Source organism: Simochromis diagramma, unplaced genomic scaffold (genome assembly GCF_900408965.1).
Source record: "Simochromis diagramma unplaced genomic scaffold, fSimDia1.1 OVJJ01000618.1, whole genome shotgun sequence".
NCBI lineage: Eukaryota > Metazoa > Chordata > Actinopteri > Cichliformes > Cichlidae > Simochromis > Simochromis diagramma.
This window is the reverse complement of record NW_024387423.1, coordinates 8,916,365-8,935,976: the sequence shown is the minus strand read 5'-3', so window position 1 is coordinate 8,935,976 and position 19,612 is coordinate 8,916,365. Positions and strand designations below refer to the sequence as shown.

Here is a 19,612-nt window from a genome sequence, read left to right as displayed (position 1 = left end):
GTTTGCCTTTATTTGATTGTCAAAGACACAGACAGGAAACATCCAGGAAGAAACCACTTCTGGCATCAGCCTCAAATCCTGAAGGAACTAGAGATTTTCTTGGAAATATGGCCATCCTTTTTGATCTCAGCTACACATCTGCAGAGTGTTATTACTGCATCCTGCACAGCTTGACATTACTGTGTTAGCAAGTAGGCACCGACAGAAATCAAGACAGACCTTTGCTGAAGCATGCTAAATCTTTGAATTGGACATATGGCTGCGTTGTGTCAAAGTCATTTGTTTACAGCCTTTGTAATTAGTTTATTGCTATCAAATGCAGCAGGTTAAATTGGCAGCATATTTGTTTCACGATGCTGTTAAGCTACTTGAAAGGTTACTCGCATCCATCTAACTCTACAGCAATCTGCCGCCCCTGCCTTGAATGTCAGGCAGCCCTTGTTTAAATCCAGTTTGCTGCCTTCACCTGGCATATTTCATAACGTTGACAGACTTTTTTTGTCTTTTTTTTTTTAATGCATTTACAGCATGTTCTGCTTGTAGAGCGTTTCCTTGTGGACAGTGATTGCTTCCATGTCAGAGAGTAAAGTCTTTTTTCCTGTCTATTGTTTGCCTTTCTTCTTCTCTCCTGACAGCCTTGGCGTTGGTTCTGTGCTCCGTTACCCTGAGCTGTGTTGGAAAATGAAATGCTCATGGGTTTATCGAGCTCTTCCGGCAGCAGCGGCAAGGCGGGTGAAAGGCGTAGATGAGGACAGGTCAAGGTGGAATAACTCCGTACTTTCTGCTCCTGCCAGACTTTCAGATCCTCACAAGTGCAACTCAACACTCGGCGTGCCTCCCGGTGAACAGTAACTGGTGAGGCCGCAAGCAGAATGGAGTGCACTCACATCTCAACAGACATTCAATTTGGGCGTGATTCAATTGCATGTGACCTCTGAATGCTCAAAATAATTGTTTTTTTAAAGGTCAGGCGCAAAACAAGCAGTACAAAGCAAACAGACACAAGAGTATTTCAGTGTAATAAAACATATCATTTGTGTGCATGCTATTAATATTTTGGATATTGTGTGCTGCCAAAGGGCCTGGCAAACAGACTTAAACGTGTTTTTTAGACCTTAAGAATTCAACAACATTCGTTTTGGTGACAATAATGAATGTAAAATCCCATTAGACGGCTCTAACTTTAACAGATGCCTGTGTTTTGGTACCAGGCTTTAGGGGGCTTAATGACAAATTGGAAAAAAAATTAAAAAAAATAAAAAGAATGGTCACAATCAAAAGCAGCAGAAGCCTTTTAGCCCTCGTTTGTGTCCCACTGACTCACAGAAGATAGTGTAGTCAGGCAGCACAGAATTCATGCATGCTGCTGTTCCATGCAAATCTCTGCTGGAGGTGAAGCTTTTTGCTTGATTTGCTTGATATCAGAGCACAGGTTGTGTAGGGGTTTCCAATGAGTAGAGCGTCCCTATTTTTATGAATTAGAAACACTGCGTCTGGCTCTTAGCTCTTCCTGAAATGAACTGGGCATGCTTGAGAGCACTTTTTTTTTTTTTTGCAAGGGGAAGGATAGATTTCAAGCATCATTGCTCTATCAGATATTGGCAAAAAGGAAAAGGCTGTTATCAGTTATGTTATCAGTTATTGAGAATTTCAGGAGTTAGGGCTGGAAGTAATGCAGTCTTTTCATTACTTTTATTGCTGAACTATTACAGACCACAGCTTTACGAAAATCTTGAGGTAATGTGTGTGAGGACTGGTGTAAGACTCACAATAAATTGGCTTTTTAACACACTGAATGGTGAATTTGAGGAACCAGCTATCTAACAGTAGCTATTAGCCTGTTAGTCAGACATTGCCTAAGATGAGTTTTTTAAAGTAATTTGAATTTTACCATGCATGTCCATTGTGGTAGCTTCTGTGTGTGAGATCTTATCTCTTCTTCTTCTTCTTCCCTTGTAATTAAACCTAACAGGGTGAATCCAGGTAATATTTAATATCAATCAGGTTTCTTGGAACTCATTTTCCAAAGTGTAGAGATAAAGTAGAGCTGCTTGTAAAATGAGACTTTGTGCCCTTTGGGTGGTGACCTCGTTAGCCTGACCATTCAGAATGAACTCAGCATTTCCACCCTCATACCTTTGATTATGAAAGAATTGAAGCTTTTTCTGAAAATAGATAGAGCCCTTGAGTCAAAAAAGTAAAGGCCAGTGTGGAGGCGGCTCAAATCTGATTAATTTTAACAGTAAACAGTCTGGGACTAGTCAGACTGAGTATGGGTCTATGAGAAAATGTGTGGTCACATTATGTGATTTAACTGTGTATGTAGTGCACAGATTTGTGTGACTTTGTTCTTAGTTTTTGTGACGCTGTTAAGGCATTTTAGCCCCAACCAAAGGGTTTGGTGTACAAGCTTAGCTCACCACACCCTTCATACCTGTGTGGGACTGTTGTTGGTTTTGTACACATTCTCAGTGATTGAAATGAATTAATGTAATTATAGAGGGAATAAAATGAGAGTGTCCACACATCCAAACATCAAGAGCGAGCTTTTTTTTATCTATAAAAACAAAAATGCATGTAAATTGTGTGTATCAGAATGAGTGAGCAGCAGCAAGAATCCATTAGCCTATGGAGGCGATCTGCAAAGAGAAGAGGGAGGAAGACTGGTGAGCTCTTCTCCTTATATATTCTATAGGCCACACTCAACCCCTGATGGAAACTAGCTGACCAGGCCTCCTCAACACTACCCAAGGATCACATGACCTACAGTAAAATGTGGCTCATCACGCTGCATTTATCTGTGCCTTGATAATGATAATCTCTGGAAATAGAAATAATACATCTGAGATGTGTTTTGGGTGCAATGAAAACACAAGAGAGCATGAAAATGAAGAGAGAGTGAGAAGCACATTACAAAATATAATCCCTTATCCACTGGACTGTTACACTTCTGCTGTCTGAATATTTATAAAACGGGTTATCATGTCAGTCAAGTCTTTCTTAATACAACTTTATGCTCATTTTTAAAATGTTGGTGCCATTTAGAGGTCACAGCCTAAAATTAATTTTAGCCAAAATATTATTAAATAATAATTCCTTCATAGCTGAAAAGAGGACATAGTTACACTGGCAGTCTGTAAGTTCGACGCACGAGGAGGAGGCTCACAGTGATGTGGTAGCCATAGACCAATGAAAATTTTACATGCTGCAGGATAACTGTTAGTGATGAGAAGTAGGCAAGTACTGAGTCTTAGAGGAAAAACACTGAAGCAACAGATGATGTGGTAAACACATTAGACAGTTAGCTTCACATCTGCAAATCAGTGTTGTTTTGGTGACAGCGCAGCAACATTACACAGTAAATTGACAATTTTAGGCAACACTGTTACTGATGAAGGTGATTTACAGTATATGGATGGCTAGGGATAGCTGATTGCATTTTCTTTTCCTTTTTATGCCATAGTGGTAATTACGTTTTACATCGAATAACTAACAATTTGTTCTGTGGGAAGCACAGTGGTGCACAGCGAGAAGTTACGGGGGCCTTTTTGTGTGGTATTTGTTTGTAGGCAAGTTGTTCCAAATGATGTCCTTTCAGAGAAATCTTTCCACAGGTTTCTCCCCACAGCACATCAGCACAGAGGGGAAGTGCCTGCACAACGGGAGAATCGGGTAAATCCACAGCAAACAAAACGTTCACTCACAAAAATTCAAAGCAAGAGGAGCCTGAGCTATGCCAGCTCTGCTGGCACAACAGTCTGGCACTGACTGAGTGGGATCTTCAGCCGTAAGTAGGAGGTGAGTAATCACAGACTGCACACAGGTGAGTGATTGCCAGATTGCTTCCAAGGTATGCAGATGGAAAAATGGGAGCCGGGAGGAGCCTCTGCCCCTAAAACTCACAAGCAGACTTAAACACACACAGACACACACAGATAGAGGAGGGCAGAGAGCGAAAGGGGACAAAAGTGGACCATAAGACCAAATCGTGTTGGCCCTGTGATAGACTGGTAACCTGTCCAGGGTGTACCCCACCTTTGGCTCTGTCACACTTCAACTCAGTTCACTCCAATTTTATTATATAGCACCAAATCACAACAACAATTGCCTCAAGGTGCTTTATATTGTAAGCTAGGCTCTAGCCCTGGATGGATGGATGGATAAAGCCAGAAACTTCCAGTGTATGAGGCTGAGTTAAGGTGTGAATCATTCAAGCATAAAAACAGCACCAAAACAAAGGAATCAACCACTTTTGTGTCTACATAGAACAGACATCTTAGCAAAGAACCAAATTTAAATCATATCTTGAGTCGTTTTGTTACTACCAGCCGGTTACAAAAACCTATAATATAGTCCCCAGAGATAACACAGTTTGACAGGAATAAAACAGCATTTTATGACCAACAAGCTGATTCTCAAAGAACTATTTGCAAAAAATTGGGCATATCTCAACACAGTGTGCAGTGTGTTCCTAAAACCTTTGAGGAAACAGCATGCAACAAAAGCAGCAGGATAGTAACAGATGAACAGACTCTGAAAGTCATATCCTTAAAAAATATAGAATAAAAATCCAATACAGGACTTGAGAGATGTAGCCGGGCGACAATTGAAGATCGGCAGTAAGGGTGGTTGTCGAGAAGCCATTCTGGTTCAGATTGATGAAATTATGAATGCAGAAAACCATAATGAGATTAAGATCCACTGTGCAATATCATTTGGAAAACACCTGATAGACACAGCCAATGCAGTAAAAGCATAACTGGATAGAAAAACATACAATCACACACACAAAACACTCTCATTCATAGATTGCCCTCCCCAGAGCTTTCACCCATTCTGCTGCCTTCTAAAACTGTCAGTGTTTTTTCGGTCTGCGTGTTAGGTTTGAAGATAGCATTTGTTACACCCCCTGACAAAATGGTTAGTAACTGAGCAGAGGCTGGTATCGCAGTCCTGGAGCCTGAGTAACAATAACAGAGTCATCTGCATACTTTAAAACAGTCCTGCTTTCATACCTGCTCTGACACGTATTTGTGTATTGGGATGAATTATTATAATGGTAAGATCCCACATCCATGTGAGGAGTCTGTAGAGGAGGAAGTGTGGTCAGGCAGAAATCGACTCTCATTTTTCTTTTCAGTGTGTTAGTTGAAAAGTCAAAATTGCTGCACGGATCAAATCGATCCGAAGCCGAATGGTTAAACAGTGAGGTTGAAAGGTTAAAAGTGGAAGAAACAAAATAGTAGTCTGGCATGAGACCGGATTCACTGTTTTGTGTTTAAGAAGTAAGTTAAACAAAGGGACTGAAACATCCTCTGCTCTCCTGAGGGGTCTGTAAGCAAACATCATGGACATACATGGATTAGGCACATGATCAGCTGCCCCCCATGAGATTTAAGTAAGCTAAGAAGTCTTATTTACTCTTCCCATCCGGAACGTTTTTAGCTTACTTACAAGGAATGATGCAAAAATCAGCAAATAGGTGTGTTTCAAAAGTAACCACAGCACAGCCACTTCCCAGTCAGTGCAGTCACAGAACTTCAATCCAAATGAAAATCCTCTGAATAAGTGATTGTCCAGGCTGTGATACCTAAGCTTTGTCTCAGTAAAGGTAGTGATCTCTAAAGTTCTTCTGAACATGAACATGCTGATTGGACTCCCTTTTGTTCGGCAGGGCGATATTCCCAGTTATCACCGTACTTGCATACAGTAGTTTCAACATTCCCTAAAGCCATCCTTTTCCATGATCTGATTTGAAACACCCTCAGTGTATGATGTTCTCTAGCACCCGGACAACAGTATAAAATTTTGTAGCTATTTTGATTTTTGTGTCACTTCAGTTCAAGTAATCAAATTTCAGGCTAAAAATAATGGCATTTAGGTTATTTCTACTGCTGCAAAATGTCAAAATGGATCAAACGTGACCTGTAAGCCATGTAAAGATCAGATACAAAAAGAAAATCCTGTTGACCGAAGAGCAGCTAAATAATAAGTAACAGGACACAGAAACCTACCTTGAGGGTGACGGCAGATGGAGGTACATTTGAAGTTTTCACTTCACAGCTTTTCATCAGAATCCTCGTGCTGATTTAGTCTTTGATATTTTGGTATTAAAATGACTATAGAAAGCACTCCACTTCATCAGTAACACTATAAAAGCACTATATAAATCACAGACATTTGTGAGAATGAAACTGGGAGGAGGGCAGATCATTCCTCTTTACTGTGGTTTCTCTAGACATATTCATTCAGCTTTGCTGCGTTCTCTCTCAAGCCCCAATGTGCTCATTAATCCACGGAGATGGATACTTTTTCTTTTTGGATTTGACGGATGAGGTGGCATCAAGCACGAAGAAGCATCAGAGCACTGTTGTTACCTTGAAAAGGTTCAGGTTTGGAAGAGAACTTCGTGAAATTTACTGGCAGAATAAAAAAAAAACAGACAACAGGGCTTGCCACTGGATGGAAATAAAGCAACACTGAAAATAATAGCATTATGATGTGAGATTAAAAAAGAAAAGTCCTCTAGCGATGTATGACTCCTATTAACTGCGGTGGAGTTTTAGAGGGGAGCAGGAGGATGGAGCAATGCCTACACGGGTTTTAAAGTCAATATTTTTTGAGGGGAGGGGTTTTGAGTGCATTGGAGTATGATAACAGTCACGCAGCTAGCCTAATTATAGTGTTTTAGTGAATACTGGAAAACAAAATGTGAGAATCCGATTGGTTTGGATGCAAACTATCCGTTTTTGAGAAGCGCATTAGATGAATATTGTCAGTGTCGTGCACCCTGCAGTGATGCTGGATGTGGGAATAGTCACACAGAGATGGAACCAGAGATGAAATGTTGCATTTTTAATATTTTAAAATATGATAAAGATATGAAGGAAGACACAGAGAATACAGTTAGAAGTGCTGCTATTTATTAGCAGAGCTGCACATGCTTATGTGGCTTTGAATCTGCTTTTCTATTTCTGAACACTTAGGTTTCACATTTCCTCACAAATGTTCACCAAAGCTCATGTGGAAACACCTGCTGCCAGTCTTCATAATGCTTTTGTCAGTTACGTAGGGCAGTTAGGTGCCAAACATGAGGCCCTTGGGCCAGAATCAGCACAGTGAAAACTGTGGCCCAAAGGAGGGCATCAATTTTAGCTGACATTAAACTGTATGCTCATATCTTTTTTGGCTTTTGCTACTGATAAAGACCTCCCCCATGGCCACTTATAGTACACCAAAGTAACTAAGTAATAATTAATTCTATAGTTTTACACATTTCTTACAAAGAGAAGCCCAAAGTGCTGACTGATTTCCTTCTTTGCTACAGCAGCTTTTTCTTTATCATGTAGAAAAACTCATTGTACCATAAGAACTGCACTTCTTTTTCTCATGTTAAGATATATCACAGGGATTAAGCGTGCAGTATACCTTTTTTCAAGGACAGAAAGGGGAGTTTCAGTCCGGCCCATTTAGTGACCCACGATGTGAAGTGAGTTTGGCATCACTGATTTAAATAAATACGGAGAGTCTTACCTTCACTTTCAATGACCACAGAAGCAAGTTGGACTTCTGCTGTGATTGTCCAACGTTACACATGATCATGGCTTTACTGACTCACCCTATGCTAATACTAAGAGGTGTCTGTGCTCACTGCACCTTAGCACTGAACAAGGTAAACTAAGTAAACATTCCCAGATCATTAATGATGAATGATTAAGAGCTTATTGCCTTCTGCATATGGACCTTTTATCAATACTGAAACTCCAGTGATTTTTTTCCAACCCAAATGATAGATGCAAAAAGAGGGCTTGCTCTACAGGTAGATGAACATTCATAAAGTAGCTGGAAGACCTTCAGATTAGTTAGGATAATAGGAAACAGGAAAGCAGGAACTCTGTCTTGCTTCTCTATGCATGAACACTTTCAATCAGAGTAATAACCTTCCAGATAGAAACATGAAAGTAAGACCCTGGATTTATTCTTAGTAAATCCAGTGATACATAAAAATGCAGAATCACAAGGATGCGTCCGTTCCCAGCTCTGTAATTCACCATCTGTCCTTACAAGCAACTGTTGAAAACAGAACCTCTGGTACTCATATTTTGTTTTCAGTCAATAACCCCAGACATGATTTGTATAAAGGAAATATGACCCCCACATATCTTGCTGCACGCTTTCCTCAGCATGGATACATAAGACGACAAACAACTGCCCTCTCCCCTCAGTTACTGTGATGGATAATCCACGTTGTTTTAGGCCCATTACCTCGACCGAGGGCTGGCTATTTCCATGACAACGAGTTACTGTATCTCAGTCAAAATCGGTCCAGGCTCTAAGCTAATGGGTTATTATTATATGACTGATAATGTTGAGTCATTTTCTGTGCCTTGGGCTGATCTCCTTGGTAAGCAATCAGATTGTTGATTCTGCCAGCGTCCCCCACCCCACATAATTCCCACTCTTCCCATAAGTCCCACAAAGCCCAACTTCTACAGTCACAAATCAGGAGCTCTGAGTTGGACTGGATACATTATCACAAGCTATTTGATTTCTCTGGCCAAAGCAGAATTGTGTTACAGCCTAAATCCGATCATCCTCAAGTAGGACATTTATGGGTATGGTTAAAATGTCCTGAGATAACCTATGATTCCAAAAACCTTAAAGAAAAATGGATAAACAACTGTAACCCTTTTTTAAAGTAGCACAACAAAGACTGGCTGAAACGGATCCAGTCTTGGTGAGCCCAAATAATTTTTCCTGAAACTTTGGGTCAAATGTTTGTCTTATTTTGAAATACATGGACAAAAAGTACTGGGCCACCTATATCTTACACCTACAGGAGCTGCTTAGACTTGGAAACCCATGCCATGAAGCTCCCAGTACACAGTTTTTGTGCTGATGCTAATCCCAGAGGTGGTTTGGAAGTCTGCAGTTATTGAATCAGAGGAGCGTTGGCGACTTTTACATACTATGTACCTCAGCACTCGACAAATCCACTCTATAACTTTATGGATCACTTTGTGGCTGACTTGTTGCTTTTACCTAGCAGATGGATGCAGAATACTTTGGAGGAAAACTCACACAAACTAACTTATCGCCAATGGTGGGATCCTGCTATAGCAACAACTAGACTTCAGCTCTTTAGAACGACCCGTTTTTGTCATTTTTGCAAAGGCAGCCTGCATGGCTATTAGCTTGATTTTATACACCTGTGGTAATGAGACTAAAACACCTGAATTTAAGGATTAAGAGCCTATGTGGCCCAATTTTTTTTCCTTATAGTGTATGTGCACATCTATACACACAGTATGTATAATAACATTCAAATGCTTGAACAATACTCTCAAACCCTGTAAACAGTTTTTATTGCTTTCTTTCTTCTTTATAGTCTGTTTTTCCATTTTTGCCCCCAGATGTGTTCCTGCATCATTACCCAGCACAATACACCACTTTCAGATTATACCAAATGCACTTTATAATGTTCCAGATGCCATTTTTTTACCCACTGCAGCAGCGATATCCCATTAAATTGCAAGAGCAGACATGATGAACTGTAATGGTGGCTGTGGTGCTAAAGAATGGCATCTTTCAGTTTTTATCTCAAAGTTACTTCCAGCTAGGGTAAATTTATATTGTTGCTTTCATTCACGGCCAACAAGTATCATAATGTCATCTTTAGATTTATCTCTGAGACCTGCTTTTGGTCATTTTAGAACTGACTTTCAAAGTCATGTGTGAATTTTTTTTCTCTGAAAAAACAAGGAAAAGAAAAAAGTGTAAGGATGTAGGACAGGGCAGCAAACAGAAGACGAGGGAATAGAAAATGCAGAAGAGCGTGAACATGCGGTGACATTTGTCACAGCTTTGTATTGTTAGTATGGTAAACCACTGTACATAGGAGCCATATGTTTCATTTCCATTGTACGTTTTTGGTATTTTTTGTTGTGTCTGTGTGTGTGTGTGTGTGTGTGTGTGTGTGTGTGTGTGTGTGTGTGTGTGTGTGTGTGTGTGTGTGTGTGTGTGTGTGTTGTATGTTGGAGTAAAAGTACTTTCACCTCACATGACGTGGAAATCTGAAACTATGTCGGGCAAGATCTTTAGGAAAGACAATGAACAATACCCTTCTTGAGTCTACTTATACTCTGAAAACGTTTCTAGATATCAGCATAGCTTACACAGTATGAAAGACATTTCTATTGGGTGTTACTGGCTTACAGTATTCATCTACGCAGAATTCAGACAAAAGTTTGGGGAAAGCTGCAGCCTTCTGCTGGATAATCTGTCACTGTGGTAAGTGTATGTGTTGATTTGGCACTAAAATCTTCAATGGTGAAAACTACTTTGAAACATTTGCTGCTATCATTTGTTGCCAATTTGTATTCACTTGATAGCGCTTAAATGAAAAAAAAAATCATCTTTTTGAACTTTCAGTTGGATACATTTTTTTATTAATTAATTAATTTTTATTTTTTGCTAAATATCGTGCTGAGTGTTTTGAGAGCGGAGTTAAGTAGCGATGGGTGGCTCTGAGAAACAAAGGCTACTTCACAGTTAGCGAGATTTTTGGGAATCACATGGTAGGCAAGCCCTAAAGCATACCCTGCTTTCTAATGCTTTTTGGCTCTAGTAGTGACCATAAATTACAAAATTCAAATATAATTTCTATTTAATAAGACTTTTAACACTGAAATCATAACTTTTTTTTGGAATTTTTTTTTTACAAAGGTCATAGATAACAAGTTCTAAGTGATTTTTTTCGCTTAAACTTTGAACTCTTTTTTTGCTTAAGAAGTCGCCCCCTTGTGGCCTTTTTAAAGAATGCGATGAAACATCAATGCTTTCTTTAGGAGGTTATTGTATTAGTTTTGAAAAGTCAGACAGTGCACCACGAGCCAAATAGAGGTCAAAGCTTCAGAATTGTCTTTACACTTTAAAGATGTTCAGAAGCCCTCTTTAAAAATCTAAAAGATAATATGACGCGGCATGATACTAACATATATGGCAATGACAGCAGTTACAGTATGAGCAACTATATGAATGGTTAAAATTCTTTAAGTGCCTGATGAACAGCAGTATTATTACAGTTTTAATCAATCGCTTTGATGCAGTTCTCACATCAGAAATGTCTTTATCACTACTCTTAATGCACTGTAGTTCTCAGATCAGTAACACATTTCCCCCCACACATTGGCCTTTTCTCTCTGTTTTTGTGCACACTGCTATAGTTTCCATGCATACTTCACTGCTAAAGACATTTGTTATTATCTGAATCTCACAAGTCATCAAAACAGTTTGTGCTTTTGTCAGCCACAACTCTAGATCTCACACTTTCCTGAATATTCTACAGCTTGGCATTGACATTTTCAATTAAATTACTTTTGACTCCTTTTGAAATATATAAAAGAAAAAGTCCACTAACACATTGTCAGTGGTAGCGGTGAGAATGCTGCTATATTATATATTATATATAAACATACACATATATATATAAACATCCACACACACACACACACACACACACACATATATATACATATATATATATATATATATATATATATATACATATATAATGCATCAGAAAACAGACAAAGAACACATATACCATCTATAAACAAAGTACCAACTACTGTATAGTCCTGTAAAGTCACACTACATACATACAGCAACCACTTTATTATGTACGCCTGTTCCACTGCTCATTACATTAATCCAAATATCGAATCATCCTTTCACATCAGCAGCAACTCAAAACATTTAGGCATGTAGACATGATCAAGCCTGCTGAAATTCAAACCGAGCAATTAATTAAGAAAGACGACTGAACGGCGCACCGTTGTTGTATGATGTGAATAATTCATATGTTGTTGATGTATTGGGATTTTCCCACACAATCATCTCCAGGGTTTACAGAGAATGGTCTAAAATGAGAGTGAGCAGCAGTTCTCTGGGTGAAAATACCTTGTTGATGTCAGAAGAGAACGGCCAGACTACTTCGAGCTGATGGGAAAGCAACAGTAACTCAAATAACCCCTGGTTAAAAACAAGGTTCAAGGTAGAAACAGCCACAACACATCTGATCTTGAAGCAGATGGGCTACAGCAGCAGAAGACCACACTGGTCTTTGAAATTTTTATTAAAAACACTATCAGCAATGCTGGGAATTATTCAGGAAAGCAAGTAAGAGCTGTGACTGACAAAAGTACAAACTTTTTTGATGAGTTGTCAGATTTCAGTGAGAAGTGCATAAACGCAGCAACAAATATCTATAGTAGTAAATTATGTGTAGAAACCACAGCTGTGTAAAAACAACAAGAATGTCTAGCGTGGGTGAGGCAATGCATTACTGATTTGAGAACTGCATTTGCAGTGGTAAGATCGACATTTGTGATATGAGAATTGAGCCAAAGCGATCGAGGGGGGGAACCCTGTTAATTAACCTGTTGGAGGCTTTGAGCGAGGCATGAACCTGACTGCCTGTCTGTATTGTGCAATCGTTGACCCTGCTGGCTGTAAAGCTTGCTCTCAGAGTGCGCAAATCCTACAGCCGTCTGTTTTCTGTGCTCGTGAGATCCACTTTAAAATCACGTTTATTTAACCCTCCCCACCGCGAACCACGAGTCACTAATCATGCACAGACATGCACCAGCGTGCTTTTTAGTCCATATTTCTTGGCGGATTACAGCTGCACGCCGCCCCACCCCTTAACAAACAACATCATCACTACCACTGTACCTAAATCAGGAAGCACCGACACGTTTTTCTTTTTTTCCCTTTTTTGTTTTCTTTCCTTTTTTCGTAACGGAGACACTTTGGTGATTACAGCAACTGCGAACCATTAAGGGGGAAGAAGGCGTTATCTTCGATGCTGCTGACGACCACCGGTGACCACTACTAAAAGAAGACTGACACTTTGTTTCATCCAGTACAAGGCACAGCTGTGGATGCATTTGACACAGTCTAACCGGAGAAGGGTATGTGCACAGTCAAGGTTGTACAATTCACAGGGAAACAAACACATACACGTAAAAGAAAGCAAGTGTAAAGACAGTGGCATACACGCGGGGGATACGACACTATTTGCATTTTATGTAGACTGCAGCTCGTGTGGTTTAGCGATAGTAAACATGTTTCACACGTCGACGCCTTTACGGTGCGTAACAAAAGCTGAAGCGAAAATATGCTCGGAATGTAGTTCCTGAGTAACTTTAGAAGACGGAGTGAGAGCCGTGTTAGCATCCCTGTCATCACACTGTGACACTGCGTTTGTCATGTGCTTCGGTGGTGTCGCCCCACCACCAGCACTACTACAACAACTCCCCCGTCCATCCATCCCCGCGGCTGTCTCCTCGCGCTCCGAACACAGTTAGCATACCGTGCGATTTGACTCTTCTTCGCTTAACCGCAACATGACAAAGCGTTTCGTGTGAGAGCAACGCCTTGTTCACAGTCAGCACTTAAGTACCTTTAATTCGGCGTGCACCTAACTCGACAAGCTGGAATTTAATGTGGTAAATTTAAGGGTTTATTATTTGCTTCCTAATGCTTGCCACCGGAAGCCCCACTTTGTTGTTGGTAGCAGTCGTCCACTGGGCTAGCAGAGAAAGGAACTATTTAGTCTAAACAGCGTTAATATCACTTTCGGTAGATGGCTTAGATGTTTTCCGAATTTATCCGTGGTTTAAATCGACTCGTTATGTCACGTTTCCCTCGACACGAACACACTCACCGAAGTGCGGCGCCTTTAAATGGCGAGAATTCGAATGAGGATTTGCGCCCAAACTTCAGTGTGGATCACTCTGGTTACATGTTATTTACTGAGCACCTTAATGCATGCGTAAAGCTGTTGAGTGTACCTTTCACAGTTGCAGCAGTCAGCATTGCTACAACTGTTTGTTTTTAATGCTAGACAAGTCTTTAAATTGGACATTCTTTGTAGGTGTTTATCATGGGTTAGGCTTTAATTATGGTGGTGTTTTGACTAGGCTGCTGCCTTTCAGCACACTCAACCGTGTAAAGCAGGAGGAAATTGAAGTATTACATCACTGCATCCCAAGCAAAGGCTATTCTACAACAAGCTCACCTCCTTTCCTCACCTTTCATGAAACAGGCTGGTGACAGAAACCATAAGCCTCTCTGTGACTATGACGAAAGCATAGAATTTTTATCCACACACTGTTAGTGGAAGGAGCAGCAGCTTGTGCAGCTCAAGATCCAACGATAAGCTTTCCAGCTATGTGTGTATTTTTACTCTTTGCCAGTTATATATAAAAAGGGACCTTGAAGCTCAAAGCTGTTATGACATGCTCACTTATTGCTGCTTTCCTCAAGCTCTAAATAAAGCACTTACACATGAGTGGGCGCCTGTGCCTGAACTACAGTGATTTATTAAAGCCTGCTGACCCTCTAGCAAGGGAACATTGTGCAAGATAACCCCTGGCTTTGTTTGATAGAAATCCCATGTAGGTTTAATCCTCACCTTTTTCTATTTTGCTTCAGATGATGAAAAAAAGTTATTAATAGTTATCGTAACATAACACAATTACACTCCGGTTTCAGTTCTGGTACAGATTGAAACATGGATATTTTTAGTATCGCTGACTACACAGACATAGCCTTTACCAGCGGCTCCAGGTTAAGCTTCGCAAAGTTTCTGGAGCCAACTCTATTTTCTGTGGAAGTACCAAGTACCTGAGTTGCGAAGGCTACAGGAATGCATTTGTCTAGGCCAGGAGAAAGAAATACCAGGAAGGTTTGCTCACATGTCCCGGCTGGCATTCCTTTGCCTTTATGAACATGCTGTACTTGCACCAGCAAGCCCCCCCCCCCCCCAGTATCATGCAATCAGTTGTGCAAACATTCAGAATTGTTTCCTTCTCAGCCAACATTTTCGACCCCATTTCTGCACGTGCACTGCATCCACTTGCTACATCTGTGTTTTACAGGTGATACACTGAGGTTTGTCAACTTCCGTGCTCAGAGATTCACAAACTTCCTCCCGTTTCTCACTTCCCCCTTCCTGTCTGTGCCTGCTCTGGCAAACAGGTTGAGTCACATTACCTTCACCTCCTGCGCAGCAGTGCACTCGTTTTGTTAGTTTTGCCCTAGGTGGGGTGTTGGCAGCGTTGCTCTATGATATTCTTGACAGCATATGTTGTCATTGAAAGTAGCGTCACAGCCTTGAAAGTGTTGCTTAAACGTTATCCCTCTGGGCAAAGGATGGGCAATTAATTTTCTAAAGAAATGAAATGAAAAACTGGGACAGTTGTGGAGGGCTGCAACAGTGAGCTGAACTCGGTTCTGCTCAATATTAATTTTATGTCTTTGTAAGAGTAAATGTTATAGTTTTGTCCTAAATATAGCCCCTTGGGGAAAATGAATAATTGCCCATCCCTGCTTTAGAGTCATATTATAGATGACAAATGCAAGCAAGTTGCTTGGGTCATACATCTTCATTGTGGAGTTCTAAGCTAGTGTTCAGGCTCCAGTTTATGTCAGTAAGGCCCCTGTGGAAGTGATGGAAAGTTCCTGTGCAAAACATCTCAAAACAAACATGAATTAACAAAGCAAATTGCTGTGCTTAGTATTGGACCACTGGGAGTATTGTTTTCCAACTGATGTCTGGTATTCCCATAGAGCTATATATACCAATTTTTTTTTTTTTTTTTAAAGATAGGAAGATCCCACAGCTGTCTTCTCAGACATTTCTATGCAATAGCAGCTCTGTATTTATACAGAGTATATTTGTAGTCTATGTTGTCATGGCCCTCCTTCGAAACAACATCAGAGAATCTTTGATGGTTTAAGATGAAAAGTGCCACAGTTTGATATTTTAGTCAAAGAAAGGGGAGCTTATCCAAATAAATCACTCAACCCTGAGACCAATTATCTCATGTTAGGAGAGCAAGAAGCGAAGAAGGCAGTGACTCTGGTGTTTTAGGCAGACAGCTGGAAGCCCGCAGGCTAGCATCACCTCTCTCTGTGGTGGAACTGCTGTAGTTCGGGCAGATGCGCGTGGCCAACTGCCGTTTCATTCAAGAGGAATACTGATGAAAGGGGAAAACGACTTGAAGGGTTTTCATTTAAATTCCGTTCAGCTTGTTTTGTTTTTGCTTTTAATGGCGTCAATGCAAAACATGCAAAACCCGAAGCGAAGGGCGCTTTACATAGTAAGCTAAAGATGCTTTGATTTTAGAGAGAGAACTCTAATGATCTCATCTGATTCTTCTCTTTGAGCAAGCACTTAAGAGGAGGAAGAGATCTGTGGCAGAACCAGAGGGGCAGTGAAAAAGATGTCAGAAGAGCATTGAGAGACATCACAAATATGGAGAAAAGGAAAAATGTCAAATTCTGAAATTTCAGATTCTTAATATAAAATTTCAGGCTTCTTTGCTTCTAAATTACTTAATTAATCCCTTTTTAATTGGCCAAGTTGTTAGTCTAAACTACAAGTTTGACATAGTCCAAGAAAGTTAGTAGGCACAAACACATTTTAATTTCAAGGGGTTTTGGCACCCTGCTCTAACTTTATCTGCATAGTCAGCCTGTACAGTTGTGCCAGTTTCTCCATATTCTAGCCTTCATAATGATTCAGCATGAAAAGGAGCTATTCAGGCAGCGCATGTGCTGAGTGCACTCAATAAAATAGCGATTTAAAAATGTAGACGGTAAATATGTTGTTATTGTGTTAGGCTGCCACAGATGAAAAACACTGGCTTGACGTTCCATTCCCCAGCTCCTGCAGTCCACACACTGAATAGTTCTTGGAAAGGGCAGAGAACCCCAAACTTCTCCCCACCTTGTAGTGTAGAATCCTTGTGACTGCTCCAAATACCAGTCCATTTACCATTTTAAAAAGTTAAGTCTTTGAGTAAGCTGACATGTATTCTGCAAATCAGTGCTGTCTCAGAAAATGCAGTCGTCTTCTTACTGTAATGATTGCAGCGTATGTTTGTACCCTACCTCCTCCTTAAAACTTGGGCCAATCTGGACGAAACTTTGCTTGAAAATTATTACACATGCGTCGATCATTAATATCCAAACAGCACAAAAGTGAGGAAATTTGTGTTTGATTTGTGCTAACAGTGCTACTTTGCAATAAATCTCATACTGTTGGAAAGCCTGTTTATTTCTCCTGAAATATTCCCACATTTATAAGGAAAATGCATTTTTGGATTGAGGTGAAACTTGACAAAAAAAAATCTTTTTGCCAAAGAGCTTATTCTGTTACCAAATATTGTTTGGCGTTTATTGGATTGACTGAAGTCTGTAGAAACAAGTCACTGGCAAATTAAGAACTGATTCATTAACAAACGGGGGCCTCAGCAGATGTAGAGAACCATGACATTTCTTCCCCATTCTGGTCACAAGCTTGGTCACCCAATACTGTGGGATGGCGTCACATTCTTCAACCAGCATTTGTCACAAGTCAGCTAATGTGGTTGTGTTGGTCAGTCTGGCACGAACAGCACACCAAAGCTGACCCCACAAGAGTTCGATAAGGTTGAGGTCAGGACTGCAGGCAGGCCATTCCCTACTCTCTACTCCAAAATTCTGGAGGTAGTCTCTGCAAAACCTCACTCTGTGGGGTGAGCGTTGTCATCCTGGAGGACAGAGTTCGGTCCCAGTCTGTGGAGATATGGGACTGACACTGGTTGTAGAATCTCCTCTCGATATCTCTCCACATTGAGATTGTCTCCAGTGATGATAAGCCTTGTTTTTCCAGTGAGGGAGATGGTGCTCCACATCATCACCACGCTGCCTCCACCAAAAGCTGTTACCCTATCAGTGCAGCAATCAGCATAGCGTTTTCCACATCTTCTCCATACTTTGACCCAGCGATCCAGCTGCCGTAGGTAGAATCCGGCCTCATAGCCGAACATAACGTCCCTCCACATGCTCAAGTTCCAGTGCCCATCTTTCTGACACACGGGGCACCAGAAGCTCAAGATCAGCCATAAATCCCAATGAGTTTGATTTTCATATTCATCATCTCCCTGCTTATCCAGTGTTACCTTCTCTATTTGTGCTTATTTCACATGTCATGTGAAACCAGGGTTGTATTTATTAAACGGGTTGTTTTAATTAAACGATCGTCTCATGTTGTTATTTTGTCCTTTGGAAAAATTGCTGGGTAGTAACTAATTCATTGACATTTTAGACTAGTTAATTGTTGCAAGTTAAATAGTTTTGTCCATTTCCATTACTTTTGCTATTGTACTTGTGATTATAGAAAGGCCAGGGATAAAAAGGCACGAGCCTCAGAGCCCTTTAAATGTCGAGTATTGCTCTTGTGTGGTTGCTAATCAGAAAAAAGGGGGTTGAAAATGAGTTTGCGTGCGCTCCTTTTAAAGTAGGACAAGTAGATTTGGAAAGAATAATTTCTTTCTTTTTTTTTTTTTTTTTTTCTTTTTTTTTTTTACATTGGTTTGACTGATAGTAGTCAATGCTGCATGGAGGAACGGATCCCAGCCTTCGTTTTCCTGATCGACCACATATACCCCGTTTTCTCCATTTGGTGTGATTTTTTTTTTTTTTTTTTTTTTTTTTTTTTTTTTTTTGCATTTGTTTAGGAGCAGTAACGCATGGCACTCTCACATCCATTTAAATATAAATTTTTTAGTATTATATGAAAGAGAAGAAGAGAGAAAGGAGGTGAAGACGATGAAACAATCCAGTTTCTTTATAAGGATTGCCATTCTGGCATTGCTCTGCCCTCCCTCTGGGACAGATTTTAACCTTTGACCTCAAAGCTATTGTCAAGAATATAGTGTACTTTCCACTGATACATAGGGAGAGCTATAGATCTCTTATCTCATCCCCTCTCTCCACTGCCTTCCGCCCAAAGGCACACATGCACACACATACGCACATGCTCCGTATTCATTACGTAATTGACTCTCGCAGTAGGGCAAAACACGGTGCAGTCACCGAGGCTTAAAAGAAGCTGTTGTGTCGAACGCACAAGAGCAAACTTTAAGTGAAACAATGGAACCAAGCAACACATGCTCCAGTTAGAGACATGGGTTTGTCAGTCTGCTGCTGTGTGACGATATGCCACGCAGACGTCGTATCAAGTTATGGAAGCTAAATGAGTCCATCATACACGGGCCTCATGTGATTGTTACTCATAGGCTAGTATGTGAGAACTGCGTGCTGGGATCTGGCTCAGAGATGCAGAGTAGCTGTGTTCCTTCTTTTATTGTGTGCACACACACAAAAAAAAAAGAGGTAGTGTCTCTTTGGTCACAATGATTCGGTGGAGACGAACTACAGAAATGCAGCATGGACCAAAATGAACGTGTTACTTAAAGAATGTATTGGGACCGTGCAGATTGTGGTTACAGCGGTGGTAGTAAATGAAAGTGTTTTGTTTAGGTTAATTAATGTTACAGCAAGCACTGCATGCCAGTGTGATGCTTGATGTGTTCACCTCAAAAGCTGAATACTTCACTCTGACAAAGCAAGAGAAGCTGGCTTAGACAAAAACTGAAAGCAAAATTAATGACCGGTTATCCTGAAAGCTCCTCCTTACTTACTTTTTGATCTGCTACCTTTTTATATGCATCACGAACATACTATATATGGGTCTTCTGATTGGCTTTGGTGAGGA

At 40.5% G+C, this 19,612-nt stretch overlaps 1 protein-coding gene across 1 annotated transcript in view; it reads left to right on the top strand.

The window, feature by feature from the left end:
- Positions 1-12,618: 12,618 nt before the first annotated feature.
- The window catches only part of mbpb (myelin basic protein b), a 45,071-nt gene continuing 38,077 nt past the window's right edge, over positions 12,619-19,612 (top strand). The window contains exon 1 of the mRNA XM_040013314.1: positions 12,619-12,974. The gene's annotated coding sequence lies outside the window, so the exon portion shown is untranslated. The remainder of the gene's footprint in view (positions 12,975-19,612) is intronic.